The sequence below is a fragment of the Engystomops pustulosus genome, chromosome 9 (genome assembly GCF_040894005.1).
Source record: "Engystomops pustulosus chromosome 9, aEngPut4.maternal, whole genome shotgun sequence".
Classification (NCBI taxonomy): domain Eukaryota; kingdom Metazoa; phylum Chordata; class Amphibia; order Anura; family Leptodactylidae; genus Engystomops; species Engystomops pustulosus.
Window position 1 is genome coordinate 49323687 of NC_092419.1, and position 27154 is coordinate 49350840.

Genomic DNA, 27154 nt, shown 5'->3' on the forward strand with positions numbered 1-27154 from the left:
TGACACCACAAATATGCAATTAACTAATTGTCCAGGTAACTCCAGTTACAGGTAGAGCTGCCGTAATCTGATATAATATAATGGTAGATAGAGGATTGCAGCTCTGGATGTGACTGGAGTATATGGCAAAGACAAGACTGTGACTGGAGTATCAGCAGAGGAATTGTGAATAGATTACCTCATATTACCTCCCATAATACCTTATATTACCTAACATATTACTTCACATTTTATTAAACACATAAGTTGCCTTATACTCATTGCCTATAGTAACCAGTCAAAGCTCACAGGTCATATTATTGACCTTGGCTAAATAGAAACTGAACTTTGATTGGTTTCTATAAACTCAGCTGTCATTTGTTGCTAGAGCTGGAGTTGTCATTGGCTCCTGTAAATGGTGGTTGATACCTGTTTTTTGGGAAGTGCAGAGTAAAAGTTATGTCTCAAAACTTAGTATTTGATGTTCCCTGAGTCGCAGGTACATACACTCAGCTTTATATATTAGATATACAGGATCCCACTGAATAATAACTGCCACTCCACACCAATAAATTATATCTAGGTGCCCCTCTATTAAATTATATACTGTGCCCCCAAAGTGTAACTACTCCACACAAATCATATGCCATGCCCAAAATGAACAACATTAAAATAATTAACTTACCTACTTAGCCCCTCTTTTAGCCTGGACTCTGGCATGACTATTTCACATGCTATTAGGTGACAAAATCAACACATTGGGGCAGATTTATCAAGTGTCTGAAAGTCAGAATATGTTTAGTTGCCCATGGCAACCAATCACAGCTCCCCTTTAAAATATTCATGAGCACAGGTAAAATGAAAGCTGAGATGTGATTGGTTGCCATGGGCAACTAGAAATATTCTGACTTTCAGACACTTGATAAATCTGAAATCTGCCCCATTGTCTAAATACTGGTATGGAGACCGACCTGTGCAGCAGGAGGAAGACCTATCACGTTGGCACTGCGAGAAGCCCTCTATGGCCACGTTAAGTACTATCTTTAGCAGGGTCTGGGCAGTTGCCCAATTTGAATCTGACACCAGCCCTGCTGGGCAACACAGCAGACATAACGGTAGTGATAGTTGCACTCCTGGTTCACATGAAAATACTACATTTTGTAACAATTTTTTTTTTATAAAATCTGTTTGCAAATCAAAGTTCACATTCAGCCTAACAGGTTTCCTTTCAGTACACCACGTTCAACATTTACATTTATCTGATAGAACTCATTAGATGTTGTGTCAATAATGAGTTCAACATTAAAATAATATAAATTTTAATGATCCCTCCAAGCATGAGATTGCTAAGATTTTTAGAAGGCTTTCCTGTCATTGCAGCACAATATTATTCCAGTTACTGTGCACGTCTGTGAACTTTTCCAAGTTCTCTGAAGTGTGTTTCGGCTCTCTATCATCCTATGATTCCAAACAACTATATAATTAAAATGAATGTGCAGTTTGAAGGTGTTGAGACAGATTTCACACTTGTGATTTAATAAGAGAAAGTATAGTGAGAGGCTCACAAGGTATTGTATAATACTGTGTGCAGCACCTTAATCTGCAGCTGTCTGTAAAATATCTCACCTCCCCAAAGACCATGGTTTTGCCTCATTAGTGGTGGGAGAAGAAATTATCACTTCACAGGCCAAAAAAACTTCTATAGCAGTTGAGGTGATTGATGTAACAAGGCTAAAAAAAATAATGATGAAATGCGTGTTTCAAAAGACAGATTCAAATGGCAGGAACTTCAAAGGCAATTAAATGTGACATAGGAGAAGCCTTGCTGGAATAAAGCCTTCTCAAATAACTGACAGGTAGGAAACATATTGTTTTCATACTGCAGCTTTTCTATCTTGCATTTATTTTTTAAATGTCTGTCATAAATAAAAGCCGCCTACAAAGTGAAACTTAAGGCTAGCCTTTGGAGCAATATATGACTTTAAGGAGCTATTGACGATTAGGGTCATAAATAATTCACCAGATTCAATGTACTGTGGTTAAAGATGAGACCAAACAGAATGTAGATAATAGTGAAGTACTATAATCCTGAAAAAAAGTCCACGGTTTATAGGCCGCTAGTAGAAAACCGAAAAAAGCCATCACGTGTTATATAATTTATAGTCATATTATTACATAACTTTATTTCTGTTCTTAAAGGACATCTATTACCAGCTTATTGGTGGTAAAGTGTCCTAATTAGACAGCTCGTTATGTCTAGGGGATGGGGGGACCATTTGTAACAAGTTTTCGGGCATCTTTATTAATGATCTATGAACTTTGTAAAACAGACGGAGGCACTCAGGCAGACGGCACCTGAGCACCTCTCGGCTTGACCGGCTTTTAATTTATTTATCTCCCCCCCCCCTCCCCGCTGCAAGCCTCCTTCTGCTCCCGACCAGGGAATTACGATCAAGCCGGTGACATCAGAGCCGGGGTGTGGAGAGAGCAGTACGTGTGCTCTCTCCTAGTTCCTCGGCCAGCAGCAGGGGAGCGCATAAATTAAAAGCCGGGTAAGCTGAGTGCCTCTGGCTGCTTTACAAAGTCAAGTTATAAAGATGCCCAAAAACTTGTTAAAAACGGTCCCCCATCCCCTAGACTGAACTCTAATGTATTTTCTGTCATTATTTATTAGGTTTTGATTAATATTTTAGGAGTTTCTTGATATGCATTAAATAAAGACTAAGGGTCTTATTTATCATTGGCTGTGCACTGTAATAATTCTTTGGATGCAGCAGAAAGCCTGTAATGTGGAGCTAGCCAAGAATAACTATAACCAACAGTGAAGGAAGGGTAGACCGTAGACAGGACTAACGTGTGATCTCAAAGCACCAAACTCAATAGTAATTGGACTGGAGCTCAGAGATCCAGAGAGACACCAGAGAGAGCAAGTGAGAAGTGTGAAGCTTGTCAATCACCACTGGTAATCTACCGCTAGACCCATGCTAAACTTCAGGAAGAGATAGTTGTGGTGATAAACAACTGAAACCGGAAAGCAAGTAAAACCAGTATTCACACTACAGGCGTGCAAGAGACAGAGATAAAATCAGCGCCTCCTTAGTCACACACCACACACCAAGGATAATGCTGACACATACTTTAGTATCGAGCCAGTGGCACAATGCCTAGGTCCATGCAAACTTTACATAAACATACTTACATACTGCTGTACCCAAATCTCTATTTTGTTAAACCAACATGTTATCTCACCATACATTTTATTTCAAACCTATAGAAAAAGGTACTGGAAGGAAGAGTCTAGCTTCTTACCACATATGCCACCGCATACTTTTGCCATATTAACAATGCTCTACAGGCCCCATGCTATGAAAATAACATAATCCTCAGATACTGTACTGTATATACCCAATCACCCAGTAACAGACATCTAAATAACAATAATAAGGAATAATGATTGAAACCTGTAGCAATGACTTGTATGTGCTCTGTTAAAATATCCCTTCAGTAGGTGAAGGACTGATTAAGTTTGCTGTAAAAGGCAACATGTACAATGGTATACAGCATAGACAATAGCCAGGGTCATAGACAATAAAATGTGGGGTATTCCTTACTTGATAGAAATGATAGAAAGAAATGAAACTAACACGGCAAACTTATTTATCTGTCATTTTCAGGATATTGAAGACAGAATCTGATGTGATACATGGAATGCAAAGTTTATAAGGACCTTTGAGTGGTAAGACTCATTAATTTATGATTGTTGATTCTCTAAGCAATTTTTATCTAAATGAACCAGGTTTTTACTGAGGTTACTAATCAAATATTAGTGACTGCTACTTCATTTTACATATGTCATGTAATTCAGTGTTTGGAAATTACTCTACAATATGCAATTGCAAAGATAATTGAATACTGGTAGATTATAGTGTAATTCTAAATATTTTTCAGATGACGAGATTAGGGATGTGACATGATGGGGTGCCGTGGGTGCAGTTCAATCCAGGAACCCATAGTACTATAGACCTTGCATTATTAGTGATGAGAGAAACCGAACTGCAGTGTTTGGGTCCTCAAACACAACCTTCAGCCGGTTCTGGATGTTATTAACTCTTGAAAGGATATTTACCATAAAAATCCATCATAAGGTAGGGACACTTACTCATAGATCCAGGCACGATGACATTGGTAACCTTCTTATATTTGTTGTACATGGCCTCCTTCCTTCTAAAATCAACTTTTAAAAGTCTGCTAATGAGCCAGAAGGGCTGATATTGTTACACTGCAGGAGCACGTCTCGGTCTGATCCTCCCCCTGCTCCCTCGGCACTTGCTGTAATCTCAGCAGCAGTGAGCACACAGCGCAAGTGCTCCAGAATGAATTTGCTCATCCCTACAGATTTATTGCATGCATGCTTGAGGATGGGGATGTTATAAATTACACCTCCGGGAAAGACACATCAGGGGGAGTTTATTAGAGGAAATTAATCATGCACTTATTCATATCCAGGCACCATGATGTCTAGATGTCCACCATGATGTCTAGATGTCTACCATGAAGTAGCCTGTAGTGCTATGGGGTTATTACCAGAGCCCCACCATGCCCTAGCTTTAGAGAATGTTACACTGTGCTGGAGCAGGACTCACCCCTTGCTCTCTTTGAGCTTCCCCCTCCCTCTGCCTGCTGTAATCTCACACAAAGGGAAGGAGCAAGTGCTCTGCACATTGTAACAGCCCATCAAGCAGAGCACAGAGGGGCTCTGCAGGGCTGTTATGCTAAGAGGCTCTTAGTAAATCTGGACATGATTTCCACCAGGTCAGACCAGTTTATACCAGGTCTGATTTGGTTGAGATTTCAGGTAGCGCCAGTTTTCCGGTGGACTTTTTTGTAAATAAGGTGGACTGGGACATCCCAGCCTGCTCGCCAATACTGTTCTCATTTTGGGGCTTTCTACATGACTTGTCCACCAGAAACTTGTCAGCCAAGGCACAGTAAATGCCCCCATCATTCCTTAGTAGGAAGCATCAGAAAAAACCATGATACAATTGTTGCAAAGTTTGACATTTTAGCTTTGGTCAATTTCTTCAGATATTTTCAAACTACTTGGATTACATTCAATAAAAACATGGTACTGCAGTATTAAACCCAAGTTTGTGTTCCCTATGATTTTGAATGGGTTGTTTTTTTATGGAATCAAAAATGCTTGTAAAACACAGTCCACTTTTTGCATTAAATCAATGTGATCAAAATCTATATGGACCTTAGGGACATTTAGCATTCTAGTACATGAATTAAAACTACACTCATTTCTTCTCAGAGATTTTATCTAATTTCCTAGAGGACTATGTTTTTGGTTCAAAATTTGGTTTATTTTACAGGAAAGAGAAAATCTGTCCAGTTTTAATTATTCTTTAGGGAATGTTGCAAAATTCTTTATGAATAATTTCTGGAAAAAATGTGCAAGACTATTTTCCTCAGCATTCCAAATGGAAATCTGTCCTTGGTCTACACTTGGGATTCCATATCCTTATACATTACCATTGAGGTCATTCCTTAACTGAAAATAATGATGATAGAACGTATGGCCGGTACAATTTATTATTACACTATTGTGTGCATATACAAATATTCTAATATATGTACATATCTGTACTGAGTTTAAATAAAACATTCAGAAACTCTTATTACAAAAAACAACTTCTTTTTCCTTATGAACCTCTTACTAAGATGGAATATTCATATAGAAATTCCTATGTTAACAATTTACATGTCATGAAAAAAAGACATTAACGTTGGCCTTTTCTGACTTATTGATAATTTCATTTTAGCATTTGATATTTAGAGAGAACAGATATTGAATATTGATGAGAATATTCACTGCAATTTAGTGGAAGGTAAAAGTCAAAGGGAAGTCCAATAAATCACACATGCAGACAGCTTTATAAAATAAGATATTTCATCATGGTTTTTGGAGCTAATATACCGTATACACAGCAGCCCCTGGACAGTAGATTTTATTTTTATTTTATTTTTAATGTATTCTGTTAATTTTGACAAATCAAGAACAAACACGGGAACTACACTGGACCTACACGAAGAGATGGAAAAAAAGAAAATGCCCCCAGATGATCAGATTCCCTCAATAGACTGGACTGACTGAAACAATTGATGTAACTGCAGTGATACATGCCCCACAATTAGTTCAACACCTGCATCTGTTTTCTATGACATTGGTATGCCATAAGGCAACCACTTTAATTTTTTGGGAACAAGCAAAAACTTTCAACTGACATTATTACCGAAAGTGTGAAAAAGGAATAGCATTAGAGAAAGATGAAAGCAAATTTAGGATGGAGCCAAAGACATTTCCAACTGATGGAAATATGCTTGCAATATAGCAAATATAAATGAAAATAATGAGCTGAATCCAAAGACAAGGGAATAATGGCATGCTTATTTTTCCTTTGATATCTTCTGAACATCAAAGGATGAAGCATGCAGGTATGATGAGTCACAGATTGGCACTTGGTAGACCTATGTGTAGTCATTTGTATAATTTATGTTACAATTCTTTCTGATTGTGGTGTTTGGTCTAGCTAAAAAAGTGATCTTCATGTTCAAATACATCTATATATTGTCTTGCTGCATTTAATTGGTTGATGACATTGAAGAAAGGAATATGCAAATAAGTTTTCCTGAATAGGAAAAGGAAAACTATTCCTCAGTCATACAAAACTAACAGACAGTTCAGAAGGGAACTGCATGGGCAGTTCTGGAAGAGAAGAAGGAACCGCATAGGTGATATTGAAAATTATTGGGACGCACACAGTTGCAAAACATGTCCATTCCCATCATGGTGGTGACCCAAATTTAGTAAGGTTTTAAGTGATCTTATAGGGAAGACTGCCAACACATAGAGGAGACTTGGACAACCTGATCCTCCAAAAAGACTCAAAATAGAACCGGAGAGGTTTAATGATCAGCTTTCATTCACAAGCCTTATATGACCCAATAAGCAATTAGCAACATAATGGGATTTTGCTGTACATTATTTATGTATGGGATAAACAGTTACTGACCTGACTACACTAGGAATTTGGTCCCAACATTCCCTTTGTTTAAGAGTGACAGTATAGGTACAGGGGGTCTTGATCTTTATCTCTGATATGATCTGGTCTTTGTATAAATTGAGGTTATGATTGTGTTTAGAGATGAGCGAGTATACTCGTCCGAGCTTGATGCTCGTTCGAGTATTAAGGTACTCGAAACGGCTCGTTGCTCGGACGAGTATTTCCCCTGCTCGAGATCGAGCATTTAATTAAAAAAACACATTGAAGAACAATGAAGAATAGAATAAAAACAGTGAACACAGGATCATTCAAGTGAAAAACACAATGAAAAACACAGTGAAGAATAGATTACAGATGTTCGGCACATCTGCTTACTTGTCGGAAGATACGCGCGGAACGGTGCGAACAAAATAGTATGTGAAGAACACATTGAAGAACACGGTGAGCAGGACAGAGACACCAGGGAGCAGCACAGAGACACCGGGGAGTAGCACAGAGACACCGGGGAGCAGCACAGGCAGCGGCGGGCACGGAAACAGCGGGGCAGCGGCGGGCACGGAGACAGCGGGGCAGCGGCGGGCACGGAGACAGCGGGGCAGCGGCGGGCACGGAGACAGCGCGGCAGCGGCGGGCATGGAGACATCGTGGGCAGCGGCGGGCACGGAGACATCGTGGGCAGCAGCAGGCACGGAGACATCGTGGGCAGCGGCAGGCACGGAGACATCGTGGGCAGCGGAAGGCACGGAGACACCGGGGCAGCGGCAGGCACGGAGACACCGGGGCAGTGGCAGGCACGGAGACAGCGGGGCAGCGGCAGGCACGGAGACAGTGGGGCAGCGGCAGGCACGGAGACAGCGGGGCAGCGGCAGGCACGGAGACATTGGGGCAGCGGCACAGAGACATCGGGAAGGGCACAGAGACATCGGGAAGGGCAGAGAGATCGGGGAGAATTCAGTGGAAGAAGAGGAGCGGATCCCGGGACAGCGTATCTCCCGACAAGTAAGCAGATGTGCCGAACATCTGCAATCTATTCTTCACTGTGTTTTTCACTGCATTTTTCACTTAAATGATAATGTGTTCACTGTGTTCACTGTTTTTATTCTATTCTTCACTGTTCTTCACATCTGCTAACTTGTCGGGAGATAATATACACGCGGAACAGTGAAGAATAGATTGCAGATGTTTGCATACATCTGCTAACTTATCAGAAGACATTCTTTTTCAATTAAATAACACATTTTATTCCCTAACCATGGTCCCTTTGAAAAATGCTCGGGTCTCCCATTGACTTCAATGGAGCTCGTTATTCGAGACGAGCACTCGAGCATCAGGAAAAGTTCGTCTCGAATAACGAGCACCCGAGCATTTTAGTGCTCGCTCATCTCTAATTGTGTTTATTGAGGAATGGATGTAAGCAATCCAGTTTTTATTTATGCCTCATAGCTATTTTTAGGTTAGCTACACTGTCTTTTGGCTGTCCTGTCATCAGACAGTTATCCTTCTTAAAGGGAACCTGTCACCGCTGTTCCAAAAAATTAATCTAAGACAGGTTTCCGATAGAGCCCTTTAGTCCTAAGGGCTCCCCTTTTTCAACTAACAAGAGCGATGCTTAGAAAAGCAGAAAATAAAGTTTTATTCTGTATCTGGTAACCAGGGAGAACCCAGCGAGTCGAGGTGGGCAGATCACCTCAGTACGAGTCCACGCCCTTCACTGTGCACATCAGCCAGCGCACGCCTTTTTTCTTTCCTATGTCACGCGGCCCCCTGGCTTCCAGCTCACTAATTAGCAAAGACACGAAAGATAGAGGTGTGCGCTGGCTGACATGCAAAGAGCAAGCCCATGGACTCGAGCCGACCTGCAGGGGTGGAGGTAGGGAGGGAGCATCAATGTACAAGTTAACCCGGCCTACTAGCTGGCTACTCTTCACGTCACAAACAGGGAGTGTCTAATAATCTGCTCTGTTCACATCACTATTGACAGTCTTCTGAACAATGCTGCTGTGCATGTGGGCAACGTTGATTCCATCCGTCACTGGAGGACGAAACTCGATCATAGTGCACGCAAGCATCTCTTATGTGGGAGTGCACTTGCACACTGTGATGTGGAGTAGAGGGGGCAGCACTGTGTGATGCATTCGACCTATGTGGACTCTCATGAAAGAAGCAAAGCAGTGTAGGGAGGACTTAGGAGTAGAACAGAGCCCATTCTATCATGCAAATGGTTTCTCGCCTCACACAACCCCAAGAGAAATGGAATGCCAGGATGTGTTGCCATCCAAGAGTTCGGGTTTACTGCTGGCATTAATGTTGGAATCCATTTATGTAACACCATCAGTTACGCCCAGCTTGATATAATGTATAGCAAAATAGCAAAAAAGACAAAAATATGCAGCACTCACCCAGAATCTCTTCTTTATTTAATTGAATACATAGGAAAGGGAGGTGTAGCAAAGCATACCTTGCAGTGACGGACCGTTTCACGCTTTCCTGCACTTTGTCTAGCCAATACGGCTAGACGAAGTGCAGAAAAGCGCAAAACGGTCCGTCGCTGCAAGTTATGCTTTGCTACACCTCCCTGTCCTATGCATTCAATTGAATAAAGAAGAGTTTCTGGGTGAGTGCTGCATCTTTTTGTCTTTTTTTCTATTTGGATTTGCATTATACTTGTGGCTGAGCACTACCCGTGGACTTTATATGTACCTGAGTTAAACAACAGTTCCTTTGCCATCATTATTCATTTTGTACAAAATCTGGTAGTGCCACCCTACAAACTTTATTGTTAGTATAATGTATATAAGACCCCAATGAGAAACTATTAGTTTTTAAATGCTTAGCATCAGGTGTTATCTGCTACATTTAAATAGTTAATGGCAGGAATGTAGTGATACACTAGCCAGCTAGCGATGTTGAATACAGTGTTTGCCGGACCACGGATTCGGCACACTAACCACAACCGTGGTGCACACCAACTGAATTCCTCTCTCGGTTGGAAGTTTACACAACCTAACCTGCCCCATGGAAGGTTTCTTGGATCTCTGTGTTAATCATTTGGACATGGTGAAGAGAGCGGTACACTCTTGAATCTCTTAGTCCACTTTAACAAAGATAAATATCGACTGTTCTACATACAATCTGCCTGTTTTCTGGTAGTGTGTTTTCTTATAAGCCTTTTTTTTGGTACAAAAATGTTTACACTGTTTACATCCTAACCCAGCTTTGGGACACAGGGTGACCATAAATACCAAACTACGGATTACTAACAGACGTAGTGTATAAGTATTCAGTTGGAAGCACCATGTATCTCACACCTATTTAAAAATGTTGAATACAGGCAGCTGAGAATAGTGTAATAGTGGAAGGACTAGTATTTTTCCCACAGTCTTTGGTGCTGTACTTACTAATCTAGTGAATTTCTTTGCTAATGTAGCAAGTTATGAGAAACTTGACATGCTATACACATCTTTTTATACTTGCACTTCCTTGGTGGTGGTTAGACACACTGGGGCAGATTTATCAAGCAGTCTGAATGTCAGAATATTTCCAGTTGCCCATGGCAACCAATCACAGCTCAGCTTTCATTTGACCAGTGCTCATGAATATTTTAAAGGGGAGCTGTGATTGGTTGCCATGGGCAATTGGAAATATTCTGGCTTTCAGACACTTGATAAATCTGCCCCACTATGATTGGGGGTTTTGTTCTGTGTTTTTGATCAATTAGACACAGAATAAAAGTTATCTTTTTAGCTCTCATCTATTTTCCGCAGTGAAATGAGAAAGTGTTTTGGTTTCAGAATGTGAATTTTTAGTTATTAAAAGGTTTCACTGTGTGTGTCAACATCTTCGGTATGAAATTAGCAAAACGACAGGCACTACCCTAGAGTAACTAGTCCACTCATCAAACACATGTCATGAAGCAAAACAAAAGAGCAGAAAATGCGTACATGGACTAAAAGCGTAAAACTGAACATCTTCTTAGGTATGGTAACTATGTCCTAGGCCATAGATATGATTTAGCATGCTGCTTTATGCTCTGTTTTGTTAGTCCCATTTGGCATATTTTACTACCGCTCCATACCCACCATTTACTATGCCCTTAGTGGGCAATTTTGCTTGATATTGATATGATATACACTGTTTTTAATACATGTTCATGTTTGTTGCTATATTAGCATTGTGATCAATAACGTTCGTTGGTTTTCTACCATATAGTGTACATTCTTCAATTTCCTAAACTCAAGTTTTTGGTATTCTAATGCTATTATCCAGTAAAATGAATATGTTTTGTGTAGCCAAGAAATATTGTTCCTTGTACACTGTTGACAAAAAGCCGAGCATGTGGAGCTTAAAGGACACCTGTCATCAGGTCTCTGTCACTATTTCTGTCACTACTACCTGTTAGAGCAGCTCACAAGGATCCCATCCCAGCCTTTATCTAGTAATTTCATACATTAATCATTATAAAATCATCTTTGCTTTATTATGTAAATGAGGCTGGTCACATGGTCAGAGGCAGTGATTTCACTCCTGTTACCCCTCCCCTCTCCTCCCCCTGCTCATGTCTGTGTGTAATGTATAGTAACGCATTGCTAGTGTGTGTGCTGTATCTGCTGACATGCTGCATCCTCCTGATACACAGACATCAGCTACACAAGTACCTGACATGTTCTGCTATAACATGGCTGCTGCCTCGAGCTGTTGTATCTTTCACATACACATACACACACACATGCACACACACATGCACACACAGGCTGCAGGAGGCGTGGCCACCAGCAAGCACATGGTGCAGCCATTACATGGAGCAGTTGTCAGCCAAGCAGTGGGGGTGTGGCTGTGCCTCCCACTCATGAATAACGAGGACAGCTTGAATATGCTAATGACTCATTGGACATTTCACAGGTCATTTGCATACAGCTTTAGGACCTCATTGCTTAGGTTTACAGGCATGTAGTGGGACAATGAAGGGATAGAAGCAATGCTCTCTAATGGCAGTTTATGAAAATATATTTAGATTAGGGGGGTTATTTGCATGACGGGTTCTCTTTAAGGAACATCTATTCTTACTGATTTTGAAAACAGATTCCTGAAAGTTTTCAAACATTGAATGAATTGAGAGTATCTGTATGGTAAAACCATAAAATATATATTAGACTTTAGAATAAAGTATGAAGAACGATAATCCAATTCAAATCTATACTTTTAAGCACAGACATTTTGTTTCAATGTTCTACAGAAGACTACTACAGTGCACATTCTTGACTTTTATCTTTTTAAAATTAATCTCATTTATGGAACAGATGTCTTTTAATTGTAGCTTGAGATGGAAGTTCTTGACATACTTCAAAATAATGACAAATGTATTTCAGCAAACTTCTTTTTTTTTTCAATGGAAGATTAACAAGAAACCATTTTGAAGAATTTACATGTTTGGGCAGATCACATTTGTATACCGGTAATTATTTTCATGATATTTACATTGATTTTCTAGAAGTCAACCATAAATAATTTATAATAAAACCTTATGATTATTTTTTATCGGTGAGGATGTGACTCATTGGAATTAGTAGATTAAAGAGGCCGCAGTACTAAACCAGTGTAGGCACTCTAGACTAAGACCAGTCAAGCAATAACCTCCCTGAAAATCTTCTGGGATTATGACTTTTTCACATTGGCTTTGTTTTACACATCCGTAGTTCAGTGATTTCTAGGGATGCCTCACAAAGCGATTATTTAAATGCATCTTTTAACATTGGATTTTTTCAATGATCTGTTGTCTGTTGTAGAAAAAGTTATGAAACATGTCCTATTTCTTTTTTTTTTTTTAATGGAGGCCATGGAAGCTCGTAGAAGTCTATGGGTTCACAAAAATGACTGAAGAAATGTCAGTTTTTTTCACTGATGTGATGTTTTCAATGCAGTGTTAAACCTTCAGTTTTTTGTGGAAGCAAAACAGAGACACAGCAGTGACAAAACACAACAGATGAGCAATGGAAGCTGAGCATACATGCCAATGGGAAACTAGTGAAACTACCCTTACTTGAACTAATTGTTAAGTTAAACATTCTCTCCAATGTGACTGCATTTAAGAAAGAATTTAGGAAAATAGGTAAATTTTTTTGAGAAGCAGAAACAGTTTAGTTGTTTGCTAAATTCAATGAATTAGATGTTTTTTATATGAATAATTTGATTTGACTAATTTGATTAAAGGAAAACATAAAAATCAAGTATTATAAACTGCGACACTTACGCATAGATCAGTGACTGTGGTAATCTTCTTATATTTGTTATCCATGAGCTCCTTCCTTCTAAAATCAACTTTTAAAATGATGCTTATGAACCTGAAAGACATTGGGGGTGTAAGAAGAGCCCTGGCTTCACAGGCTGTATAACAGTCTCAAACCCGATACACACACACACACACACACACCTCCTTTACCACCCCCTCTTCCTTACCACAACAGAGGAAGTTTCCGCAGGGAAAAATGCTCCTGCACAGTGTAACAGTGGTTGAAGCTATGTCAGGGTTTATCATGCTTGATTTTGATGGACGATTTCCTTTAATGTTTTTAATGCTAGACCATATGTCTCTGATACATTAAAAACCTAAACCAATCACTTTGCACTGATCAGTTGTCCTGTTCAGAATAAACACAGTGCCTGCAGTCACATGTTGCTGCAGGAAGTGAATGGGAAGGAAATGAGAGCTGCAATTATAGTTATGGTTTCTGGCCTCCATGATATAAATTAGGTTTTAATTAAAACATAAAGGGGTACATTGATTTTTTTCTCTAGTTGTATAAAATTGCACTTGTGCTTGTTAGTAATATGCTCACCTGCTGTGGAGGATGCGACTAGTTAAAAAAAATCTCAGTCTGCAGTTTGCACATTCTTTTCAGTGCAACATCAGACAGAAAACTGGTGCAAGCACATTAATAAATGTTGATAAATGAGTTAAAGTGCAAATACTGAAAAGTTGCAAAAAAATGCACAAATTTCCTATTGCTCAAAAATGTTATCTAACCTACTAGACAAAAAATAAGATAGATCTACCCCAAAGTCAAGTTAAGTGCACCCACCGCCTCTTAAAACTTTTGTGTCCCCCTACTTTTTAAATTTAGCACCCTCTCATTTGCTTCCTCTTTGGATCGGTACCCTCCTTAGTGCTATTAGTGTAATTGTCCACTTCCATATATAGGTTTAGGCTCCCTATTAGGTTGTATCCCCAATTAAGTTAAGTGTCTCCTTTTAGAATTACTGTCCCCTTCCTTCTTGTTTCCATCTTGTTTCATGTCTAATTTTCCCCTTATTCATAAGTAGCCCTTATTATAGTTAGTACCTTCTTAGTGTTCCTTTTCTGCATATGTGCACCCTTTTATTGTTAGTGCTTTCTTAGTGTCCCCTTTCTTCATACTTGCCACCTTTTACAGTCAGTACCTTCTTTTTTGCCTCTTTTTTAGTTACATTTTTGGCCCCATTGTTAGCAAGTACCCCCTTTCTTGATGAGCCTCATTACGTTTTGCCCTTTTTAATAAGTAACCCCTTATTTTGTACCCATTATTTTTAAATGGCCCAATTTTTATAACTGCATCACGTTTCGGTCCTGTCCTATAATTTGTCCTTTTTTAAATATTGCAATGCAAAAAAAAGTACTCACCTTTTCCAGGACCCTCTATAAGTGGCAAGCTAACTTGAACTCCTGCCTCTAGTAGTCTTTTGGTGCAGAACATGTAAAAGTAAATAGGGTGCAGGCATCTTGAATGTCAGTCCAGTCTTACCATACAAACAGCAACAAAATCAGCCAAGAAGCAGAAATCTATATCCAAGGAGAGTTTTATTTCATCTGTGCCATAAATATTTTTGGTGGAATAAAACTCTTCTTGGACTGGATGTTTCATGCCTGATTTTACTGCATTGAACTTTTATATACATTATAGACATTAACACTCTCAATACCAAATTCCACACCAGACTGCCCATTAACGGACTACTATCAAATCTAACAAACACTACAAAGAATTTACTGGTTCTTGGTGCATTGTGTTCATGTTTTATGTATAGGTTTTATAGCTTTCCAGAATACAGGTGGTCCCCTATTTAAGAACACCTGACTTACAGACGACCCCTAGTTACAAAAGGACCTCTGGATGTTGGTAATTTACTGTACTTTTGCGTTATGCTATAATAATAATAATAATCAGCTACAACAGTTATGAAAAGTGTCTGTAGCTTTATTGTTCATCCTTAAAATATTTTTTAAAATCCAATTGTCCCAGAGACCCCAAAAATTTGTCTGGGCTACAATTATAAAATACACAGTTTCGACCTACATACAAATTCAACTTAAGAACAGACCTACAGAAACTATCCTGTACGTAACCGGGACTGCCTGTATTTTCTAATATTTTTAATTTCATAAATAATATATGTACAATGATTGTGCATTTTGATCTCTATGGTTTGCATATTATTCATCCTAAAAAATAGTATAACTTAGGATTTCTACAATGCTGCTAATCAGTTGCCTTAGATGATTTTCCCCATGATCAGCAATAAGAACATTACAAGAGATTATGGAGCAAAATTTGAACATTCTTTGGAGTAAATACTTTACTGCCAGAGGGATGTGAAATCTCCTACAAATACTCGAGTAAATGCATGAAATTCAGTATTTATGTGCAATTATTACAGGCATAGCCAAAGGGAATGACATGATTCAGACCATTGTATTTTCCCCTAAAATAAAAGTTGCGTTGTTCAATAAACCCAGCTTTAGATTGTCAGCATTGGCTTTTTTGTAAACTTTTAATATTCAGATTTCATAATAAGTGCAATACTTTCAGCTGGGAAGGTTTGTTTTCTAGTCAGGTCTAGAGGCATTATGTGAATTATTCACAGTGGTAAGATTTTGTCGACAACACAAAAAATTGAATATAATAATTAAAGTTTAGCATTGAGAGTTCCGATGCAACAATCATGAGACTTCTCCAAGTTCAGATTAAAAATATGAAATAAAGCAGTTCTATGGATGCTAATGGAGATTTCATCTGTTCTTTGCTTTCATAGACTATTAGCTATGGCTTAATAAATATTTGTAATGGTGTATTTAAAACAAAGAGCAGATGTAAGTTTGCAGAATAAATCATACTGATGATCTACTGGAGGATTAAAGCTTCCATATCTTTATAAATGTCCGTAATTATAATACAACATAGAATGCAAATAAAACGAAAGCACAAAAAAATGTAAATTGGTATTACATAAAGGGAAAATAATATGTTAACGCACATAAATCTTTTCCTCTTGATCTACATGTGCAGAATGCTGTGTACTGAAACCACTCAGCAGTGGTGTAACAAGAGTTCACTGAGCCCCGGGGCAAAATTCCTAACGGGGCCCCCCCCTCCACCCTAGGTGTGACCAGCGCCATTACTACTACTATCCAATAATTAAATACAGAAGGCAGTGGCGTTACTAGAAGCTGATGGGTCCTAGTGCAAAGTCTGTGCCAGGCCCCCGAATATAATGTATGGTTTATAGTAAGTCTTCTCATATGAGAAAATGACCCATAAGGGCCCCTTAAGCCTCTTGGGAGCGAGTGTGACCGCAACCTCTTCACCCCCTCAAGTTACACCCCTGCCACTCACTATCTAGTACCAGTAGTATTGTAGGAATTTGTTAAACCCCTTATGGACACAGCCTAAAATGGCCTTCAAGAACAAAGCACTTTTTTAAAAATTTCCCCTGCTCAAATTCCAAAAGATATAACCTTTTTCTTTTTTTATCTGACATGTTCATATAAGGACTTGTTTTTTGCAAGAAGATTTGTATTTTCTAATGGGTTTATTTTTATGGTAAAAATAGCAAAATGCTTCAAATTTATTAACTTTTTCTTATGGCAGAAGGGAATAAAATGGCTGTCTTGCCACTTTTTAATTAAAACTTTTATGCCATTCACTCTACAGTATAAAAACATAGTTGTTAACATTGTTCTGTTGGCTTGTATGATTAAGGAGACACCAGACATGAACAGTTTTTTTCATTTTCTACTACTTGAGCAAATAAAAACACCTTTTTAAGAAAACCACGTGCAATATTCTGAGAGCTATTACTTTATTATTCCTCAATCAAAAAAGGATTATCAAAGCTTTTTTTCGGGAAAGGCAACAGTTAGATTGGTACTATTATAAGGTATATTTGACTTTTCAATCATTTTCTATTACATTTTTTGGAGAGGGAGGACTAGGTGCAACTAAAATTGTAAAAAAAAAAAATGCAGTGGCACCAGGGCTCGCACCGATCAACCATGTAAATGCTTTCAGCAAAGCTGCCATGTACGCTGCCATATTGCATTTGATTGCCGATAATTTTTTATGAAATCTGGGAGACTATGTTAGACTCCGAGACCTGTCATTCAGCCTGAACTCTAAGCCTCCAAGCCGGAGGCAGACGTTTAGAGATCGCTAGCAAACTTGCTATATACTGCAGTGTTGCAGAATATAGTAGAAGTGATCGGAAACCCAAGGGTCTAAAAAAATAGTGACATATAATAGTGACATAAAAATAAACAAAAAAATCATAAACATGTTAGGTATCACCAAGTCCCAAAATGCCAGATCTATCAAAAAAATAAAAACAATTATTTCTGTTTAACCTTGTAATGGAAAATAGCACCAAAATGTCCAAACACAACACTTTTTTGCCATTTCTCAAACTCGTAAAATTAAAAAAAAAGATCTTTATGCTCAAGTATGAAAAAGCTATTAACTTGGCAAAGCTATTAGATGGCAAAATTAAGATTTTTTCATGCTAAAGGTTTTCATTTTTTAAATCTATTAAAACATATTAATACCTATATAAATTTGAGATCCCAGTGATCCTACCAATCCAAGGAATAAAGGAACTAAAAGTTAAAGGCAGAAATACAGAACCTACAAAAGAGTGTTGCAAATGGATTTTTTTTTTAACAATTTCATCTCATTTTGTAATTATTTTCCAGCTTCCCATTATAGAGTATGGAATATTAGATACTGTCACTGCAAAGTAGAATTTGGTACAGAGACACCAAGCCCACACAGCTCTGTACATGGAATACAAAATGTATGTATCATGAACCCCTCACACCAGAGTCAAAACACGTGGTGTACCTACTCTATGGAGTCCCAGAATTTAGCCCTTAAGCTCCGCACACTTCTACAAAATGGCGTCCTAATGCTAAATTTACTCCACGCAATCTCAGCACTCAGTCCAAAGTCCACTCACTGCCACCACCCATGAGTTACTTACGCAAAGAAGGCTGCAGGCACCTCAACCACACAGACAATGCACACTGATGATTTACACAGAACATGCACTTACTACTTATACTATATTAAAAATGACCTCTGGCAACGTAACTCCCTTAAGTAGCTTAAGCAGATACTTATTAAAGCTAACACTTTAATATGCATAAAAATAAGGTACACTCAAAACAAAATTCTTAGATGAAAATAAAGTTAAAAACAATACACGGTTAAGGAAAACAGAAACAAAAAACTCTTGCTATTGAAATATGTATAAGTTCCTTGGCCCGAGGACAGGGCATAGAGAGCAATTTAGATTTTTTTTTGAAAAGAGTCCTCAGAACTGAACAAAAGCCATGTAGCTGCTTCGCTAATTTAAACCCAGGGGATTTCTGACTCCCACCCCTGTCTGTGATGTCACTGTGAGGGGGAGTTTTTCTATCCCCCTCCCATCAGAGAGGTAGTTTCTGAGTCTGGGGTTTTATCAAAACCCCATAACTTTTGATTGGAAGATGGCACAACTGTATCATTGCTTCCAATCAACCGGGTACCATATTACCATTTACTCCATACCAAACTTGGGGTATCTAAGCCTAATATCAGGGGTATTCTGCCATTGGCTGGCTTCGCCCTCAACGTGGCTTTACAAACTCGGTCCAGGAGTGTATCTAGACCCCATAACTTTCCTGTGTAACTGGGGACCCATAATTATGAATAATGCCCCAGTTATGGACAGCTATGATGTTTCTTTTGTCTGAATTTTGGAGGGAAAATACCACACAGTCTGCGGTTTCTTTCATCCACCTTCCTCCACCACACGCTGAACCAAGGTGTCTATTTTCCCACTTAGTTTCTCTGATCAAAAAGAGATTCCCTAGGGTTTGGAGACTCACTACCCAGCCCCTCTTCCTGGCTGGGTGTGCCCCTTCAGCCATTTGCTTTGGCCAAATGGGGCCTAATGACTCATTACAGGACATAATGAAAAAATACAAAAGAAAAAAAAAACTTTACAGTGGTAATATTATCAGGTGGGGAGCAAAAAACAGAAAGACAAAAACAAAAATGGGCCAAAGATTGTTCCATATAAACGTTTGTACTCGGTAATGTTTTAAGTTATTTGTATATTTCCCCTATGATTTGTAAAGAAATATAATTGTGCTACATATATAAAGATTATTATTATTTTTATTATTGAACATAGAAAAACTAAATTACAGATCATAAGGTAATACATGAAATCATTATCAAAACATTGAATCTATTTATAAAATTGCTGACTGTAACACCTAGTACTATTATATGATCATAAGCCTGATGCTATGTAGTAGAGATTTTACTTGGCATCACCTACTGTCCATATGGTGTTGACATTGATGTAAATGCTTCAATTTTACTGGTGTCAGAGCTGCTGTAGAGCTGCTTCTGTCAGAGCTGTATTTTGTGAGTTTTAGAAACCATAACTGCTATGTAAAGTTACTATTTACACACTTAAAACCCTAAGTTTTTAAATTAATATTTAAAATTAGAAAAAACTATATGTTGCTGGGAGTGTATAAAAACAATAAAACAATTGGACATACCTCTCTCCTTGCTTCTGTGCAGCTGTGGTACCACCAGTCACTGCTTCTCTGGGTCTCTGCTTGCTGGCAGGAAAGGGTGACACCACGGGTGAATGGAATTGAGGAGAAAGATAAGTAATGTTAATAAGAAGTTAATTGTTTTCATACATCCTGCAGCCATATATCAACCTTTTTCTAATCCCATACAACCCCTTTAACAATTTTTCATGCGATACACTATAGAGGTGTCCCATTACTCCTGTAATGACACATTGCATGTAGATTGGTGTTTCCCCCAGGATCCTTGGGAGAATGGAATCTTGGGAAGAGTACCTGCATAATAAAGTCATAAGGGAATTCTGGGAAGTATACAAATACATTTGCCAAGGTGCTAAATGGAAAACAAAAGGAGAACACATACTGTCTAACTGTAGTCAATAGCCTCTCACATAGCCAATCCAGTTCCCTATGCTGTACTGAGGAGACCCAGCCAGGTTGAAACAGCGCTGTCTGCAGTTGGGAGTCTGTTCCTTCCGGAATAAATGTACTGGTTTGGCTTAATCCCATATCATGTTTTTAGACTTCTTGTAGGGCTGCCTTTCAAGGTAGCAAAATGAGGCATTGTTATCCATTCAACACCTTTTAAAACCCCTGCATAATAAAGTGTTAGACAGATCTGTAATGAAACAATGTGCATAATCCTTTGCACATGAATGTATCCACTAGGACATTATAAAATACTTTTTGTAAACATTTTGTCGCAATAATTAATAACAAGTAGGCAAGAAAATTATAAAATGTATTTAAAAAAAAAAATATTTAACCCCTTCCCGACGCGCGCCGTACTAGCGCCGAGCCCTCTCCATAGCCGGTAAGTCTTTGCTGCATATTGCAGCAAAGGCTTACCGGTAACACCCGCAATCGGTGCGGGTGTTCTCACCTTGATCGCCGCCGGCAGTGCTGCCGGCGGCTTCAAAGAGATGGCGCCGCATGGGCGCCGCCATCTTGTTGTGGATCGCTGCTCCCCAATGACGTCACGGGGAGCGGCGATCCGTCGCCATGGTAACCTCGGGTGTTCCGAATACCCGAGGCTACTTCGTTTTAACCCATGCATTACAATGTGCTAATTGCACATTGTAATGCATGGGGAGTAAAATCCACATATACTGCCATACTGTAGTATGGCAGTATATGATAGGATCGATCAGACTACCTAGGGTTAGAGTACCCTAGGGCAGTGGTGGCGAACCTATGGCACTGGTGCCAGAGGCGGCACTCTGAGCCCTCTCAGTGGGCACCCAGGCCATCACCCCAGCATGAAGTTCACCAGACAGGACTCAAAGAATCTTCCTACAGAATCTTCCTACAATGATAGGTGAATTTGCCCTCCTCCTTTCAACTGCATTGGTGTCTTTAGGAGGCGGAACAACTGAAAGTTATCAAAGAACAAGGAGAAATAAATTACTGCTTAAATTGCTGCGCTGGCACTTTGCAATAAATAAGTGGCTTTTGGTTGAAGTTTGGGCACTCAGGCTGTAAAAGGTTCTCCATCACTGCCCTAGGGAGTCTGAAAAATAGTAAAAGTAAAAATAAAAAAAAGTTTAAAAAAAAAAATTATAATAAAAAAACCTAAAAATTCAAATCACCCCCCTTTCCCTAGAACTGATATAAAAATAAATAAACAGTATAAATCATAAACACATTAGGTATCACCGCGTCCGAAAATGCCCGATCTATCAAAATATGATAATGTTTTTTCACTACGTTTAACCCCGTAACGGAAAATAGCGTCCAAAGTCGAAAATTGCATTTTTTTGCCATTTTGAAAAATATAAAAAAATTAATAAAAAGTGATCAAAAGGTCGCACAGTCCCAAAAATTATAGTAATGAAAACGCCGTCAAAATTCGCAAAAAATGACACTATCCACAGCTCCGTACACCAAAGTATGAAAAAGTTATTGGCCCCAGAAGATGGCAAAATAAAAAAAAAATATTTTGTACAGGAGGTTTTAATTTTTTTAAATGTATGAAAACATTATAAAACCTATACAAATTTGGTATCCACGTGATCGTACCAACCCAAAGAATAAAGTAGACATGTCATTTGGGACGCAGAGTGAAAGCTGTAAAATCCAAGCCCACAAGAAAACGTCACAAATGTGGTTTTTCACCATTTTCACTGCATTTAGAATTTTTTTCCCGCTTCCCAGTACACGCCATGGAATATTAAATACCGTCACTATGAAGTGCAATTTGTTACGCAGAAAATAAGCCATAACACAGCTCTTTATGTGGAAAAATAAAAAAGTTATAGATTTTTGAAGTTGGTGAGTGAAAAATGGAAGTGAAAAAACTAAAAAAGGCCAAGTCGTTAAGGGGTTAAAGGAACTTCTGTGGAAAGTTTATCTCTAGGGCATGACCTCAAGAGGTAGTGCATGACATAGAGATTCTTAAAATAACAAGATTTGAAAACACAAAAAAATGTAACTCCTCAATTGGGCCAGGACTGAACTAAAAATGTTGGAACTCATATGCTCAGGCATAAACTCAGGACATGACCTACCATTGCATAGATGCTCTTTGATGCCATATAAACTAAAGGACATTGAGCCAACTGCTTTTGACTCTACTTCCCTGTTGAGTCTTACAGAAAACTGGTGTGGCTCCCTCTGATATGCTATCAATAGTTTTTCATCACCAACCCCTTTAAGAAAGACTATTAAATTGAAGGTTTTCCCTTTGAAATCAAACATGGAAGGTGCAACAGATGTTTATAGAGCTTTGAGAAACTATAAAACTTAAGCAAAAAGTCTCTTTAATGATTTTAATGTGGTAACTTGAATAATGGCCGTCCTTACAGTGCTTCATGCAGTAGATTAATAAAAATTATATATCTGTGAGTTACTCCTGATTTCACGGCTTCATTTGGATAAGGAAATTGCAATACATGTCCCTTGGCTATTACAAAACATTATAAAATTGCAAGTTAATTGTAAGGCAACATGAAGGCTAAATTAACTCTGTGGGAACCTATAAATGTGCTCTATGTTTTTCAGAAGTTTAACCAGCATAACGGCCCAAATGATTATTTTACCGTAAGGAGTGGAACATAATCCCTCTAATTTCATACTAGTAATCTAGTTAAACATATTTGTGCTGGGAATTATAGTTTTATCACCTATTGAGATTTTATTGGAAAAAAGATGAAATAAATCTCCTTTGTGAAAGTCAAGTAATTAGAGATCTTCCAGTGAGGACATTGTACAACACATCATTAATCCACAATGTATGATAATTACTTAAGTTTAAGAAATGGATGGGGTATGAAAAAGGAATAAAGTATATTGTACAAGTGAGGTCAAGCAAATAAAGATTAAAACATTTTCAAAGATATAAGAAAATTCATATTTTTAGGATTCAAGTATTTTTAGAAAAATGGCAGTTTAGTAACATTGTGTATTAAAAAAAAATTACAAAAATATCCAAGAAAAAGCTAAGAAAATGGATTGTCAACATGCGCAACATAAAAATCAATGAGGGACCTCTGAAGATAAAACATATTCAAGCTTTTATTAACCCCTACGGGACTCAGCATCTTTTGGCCTAAAGGATGCGGCCCCATTTATAAGTGGTTATAGCGTGGGAACACTATGAGATATCCAGGGGATTTTGAGATTGTTTTCTCGTGACACATTGTACTTCAAATTAGTTTTAAAATTTGGATGAAATCTTTTGCGTTTAGTTATGAAAAAAAAACAAAATTTGGCAAAAATGTAAAAAAATTCTTTATTTTCAACGTTCTAAATTCTCTACTTTTGATGCAGATAGTCAAAGCACCCAAATAAATTCATAACTTACATTTCCCAAATGTCTGCTTTATGTTGGCATGGTTTTTAAGATTCCACATATTTTACTAGAATGTTATGAAGCTCAGAATTTGGGTGCCATTTTTCACATTTTTTGTAAAATCACCAAAACCCGTATTTAGATGGACCTGCTCATTTTCTAATTGACACTGAGAGGTCTAAATAATAGCGAGACTCATAAATTACCCCATTGTGGAAACTACACCCCTCAACGTATGAAAAACAACTTTTAAGAAGTTTGTTAACCCTTTACGTGTTTTATAGGGGTTAAAACAAAATGGAGGTGCAGTCTGCAAATTGTAATATTTTTTCACAATACACTCATTTTGGGTGGAAAATGAAACATTTACAATGGATTAAATGAAAAAAGGCTCCACAAACTTTGATACCCAATCTCTCCCGAGTACAGTGATACCCCATATGTGGTGGTAACCTGCTGTATGGGCACACGGCCGGGCATAGAAGGGAAGGAGGCGCCATCCAAATCAGATTTGCTATGTCACATTGTACAGGCTATATTTTTTTTTCTTTTTTTATTGAGGACCTATAGGGGCTTATTTTTTTTTGCCACATGAGATGCACTTTTCTGGTACATAATTTTGGGGCATGTATAGCTAATTGGTGAGATTTAATTAACTCTTTGTTGGTAGAGGAAATGAAAATCATCAATTTTTAGGAAAATTTTTATGTGTTTTTTTTTGGCCGTTAACCATACCATAAAAATAGTATATTATTTTTTATTCTATGGGTCGCCACGATTACGAAAATATTTCATTTATATATATTTTTTATTTTTTCCCATTTTTCCTGAATAAAAAGTAATTTGGCAAAATTGTTGTTAATTTTAGCATCACCGTCTTTCATATGCATAACTTTTTTATTTTTCACCTCACAAATCTGTTTAAGGGCTTATTTTTTGCAAGAATGATAGCTCTTTTTAGTGGTCTTATTTTAGATTGCGTAACTTTTTAAAATCACTTTTTAGAGCATTTTTAAAGGGCAATAATAAAAAATCATCTTTTTTTTCAGAGAGAGTTTTTTTAGGTTGTTTTTTACGGGGTTCACTTTGCGGATCTAATAACCAATCTGTTTTATTATACAGATTGTTACAAACGCAGGGATACCAAATATGGGGGGGGGGGGTTGTGTATTTTCTTCAATTGTACTGAATAAAAACTAATTTGGAGAAAATCTTATTCATTTTAGCATCACCATCTTTTTATATGCATAACTTTTTTATTTTTTGGCTGACCAATCTGGTTAGGGGCTTATTTTTTGCAAGAACAGTTGTTCTTTTTAGTGGGCTTATTTTAGAGTGCATAAAATTTTTTAAATCACTTTTTAGAGCATTTTTTATAGGGTATTAATTAAAAATTATCTTTTTTCGGGACGTTTTTTCCTTTGGCGTTTACCGTGCGGGTCCAGTAACAATTCTGTTTTATTATGCAGATTGTTATGGACGCGGCAATACCAAATATGCAGGGTTTTTTTGTGTTTTTATGTTTTTTATACTTTATTAAGTTTTTTTATGGGAAAGTGACATTTTAGGGGCTTATATTTTTATGTATTTATTTTTTATTTATTATAATGTGTAGTGTTAAGTGTTTTTGCATATTTTTACTTATACTTACTTGAACTTAAACCAGTGATGCTCTGATCACTGGTTTAAGTTCACTACACTGCTCTACAATACTATTTTATTGTAGAGCAGTGTAAACTGTCTGAGCAAGCTTGCGCATGCTCAGACAGTTTACAGTCAGACCCGGAAGGGGTCTGACTGCCATGGAGACCGGGCAGCTCCGGGGCACATGCCAGTCCTCGGAGCTGCCTAGAAGAGGATCGGATCCCCCGGTAAGCGGCACAGGGGATCTGATCCACAGCAGTAACACCCTTACACGCCGCGGTCATTCTTGACAGCGGGTGTAAGGGGTTGACACCCACGATCGGAGTCGGCTCCGATCGCGGGTGTTACAGCGCGTTGTCAGCTGTGATAGACAGCTGACAGCCGCTGCTTCTGGTACCGGCTCCGTTCGTGAGCCGGTCCCAGAAGCTGGACGTTATACTACGTCCCGGTGCGCTAAGCATCTAGCCCCGGGGACGTAGTATAACGTCGTGGTGCACCTAGGGGTTAAATAACAAATAACTCAATATTCAAAACCCATATTACACTATCTAGTACACTGCCTTGAATTTTTTCTTTATCAACATTTTTTGTTTGAATGTTTTGGAATAATCTCTACTTGGCCAAAATCTCTACTTGGAAAATCTGCCTTTGAAAGTTAAATAATAAATAAATTTGAAGGAAAAATTAGAAAAAAATGTGGTATTAGATCAAGGGTAATTTGCATTTGAAACTATTGACCTTCAAACTTCGCCAAGGCACTTATGGGATTCTCTACTGTGGATGAAACTTTACTTGTGCTGTATACAGATATATAGAGAGCACAATATAGTTTCAACAAAAGTTCTATATAAAAGTAGAGCTTTACAATAGGGCTGCAGAGAAACCATGCACAGAGAGAGAAAAAAAAAAAACTGGGTCCACATCCACGACCTGTTATTTGTTTTCTATCAGTTTAAACTGGTTGTTTTATGTTCTTATTGTTTGGCTAAGGAACCCACAGGTCTCATTAACAATGAAAATAAAGTATGATGGGGAAGGGTACATGTAGGGAGAGCAAAGACCTCAAAGTCCTTCCCGTAATATGTCTGTCACCCTTGAACAGCATGCATATTTCCCTTAATTTGTCTCCCTTAATGTGAAGGGTCTTAACCACCCATGGAAGTGGTCCCAAAAGTAGCGTGAAGCCTTGACTATGCAGATAGATATCATCTGCTTCCAAGAAGCACAACTCCTAGACAAAAATGAGCACAGGCTCAAAAATCCAAGATTCCTGCACATTCCCATTTTGACAAAAAACAAAATGATGCTACTATTAAAAAATTAGTGGCTTTCTCTGAGATTTCCTGCAAAATAGACAGCGCAGGAAGGACATAATTTTGGTAGGAACCATAAACAATGAGCCCTACACTCTAGTCGGCCTATATGCACCAAATAAGCATCAATTGTGCTTTTTCCACAAACTTATTAGAAGTGTAAACAGAGTAAAGCGAGGACACATGGTTTGATGCAGAGACTTTAATACAATCAATGAACTCTAGATTAGTGGCCCAGTCTTTGAACAACTCGCTCTTCCAGAATAACATTTGTCGGCACGAGAAGAGACTATTCCTTTTTCTCTCATAAATGTAAAAGACACTCTTGCTAAGATATATTTCTGGTATTCCAATCTCTAATGTATCAGGTAAAACAATGCAAAATTGACACTATAAATAAAATGGTCAGACCATGCTGCAATTAGGCTGGTCATAGAAGAGGACTAAATCTCATCCTACAATGAAA

The 27154-nt window shown here is 38.2% G+C and overlaps 1 protein-coding gene across 9 annotated transcripts in view; it reads left to right on the forward strand.

Moving 5' to 3' along the window:
- The window catches only part of TENM1 (teneurin transmembrane protein 1), a 490610-nt gene that overhangs the window by 61673 nt on the left and 401783 nt on the right, over positions 1–27154 (forward strand). For 8 of the 9 annotated variants that reach the window (XM_072124023.1, XM_072124021.1, XM_072124025.1 and 5 more), the window contains exon 2: positions 3654–3715. The exons of the other annotated variant lie outside the window; for it this stretch is intronic. The gene's annotated coding sequence lies outside the window, so the exon portion shown is untranslated. The remainder of the gene's footprint in view (positions 1–3653; positions 3716–27154) is intronic. 9 annotated transcript variants of the gene reach the window in all.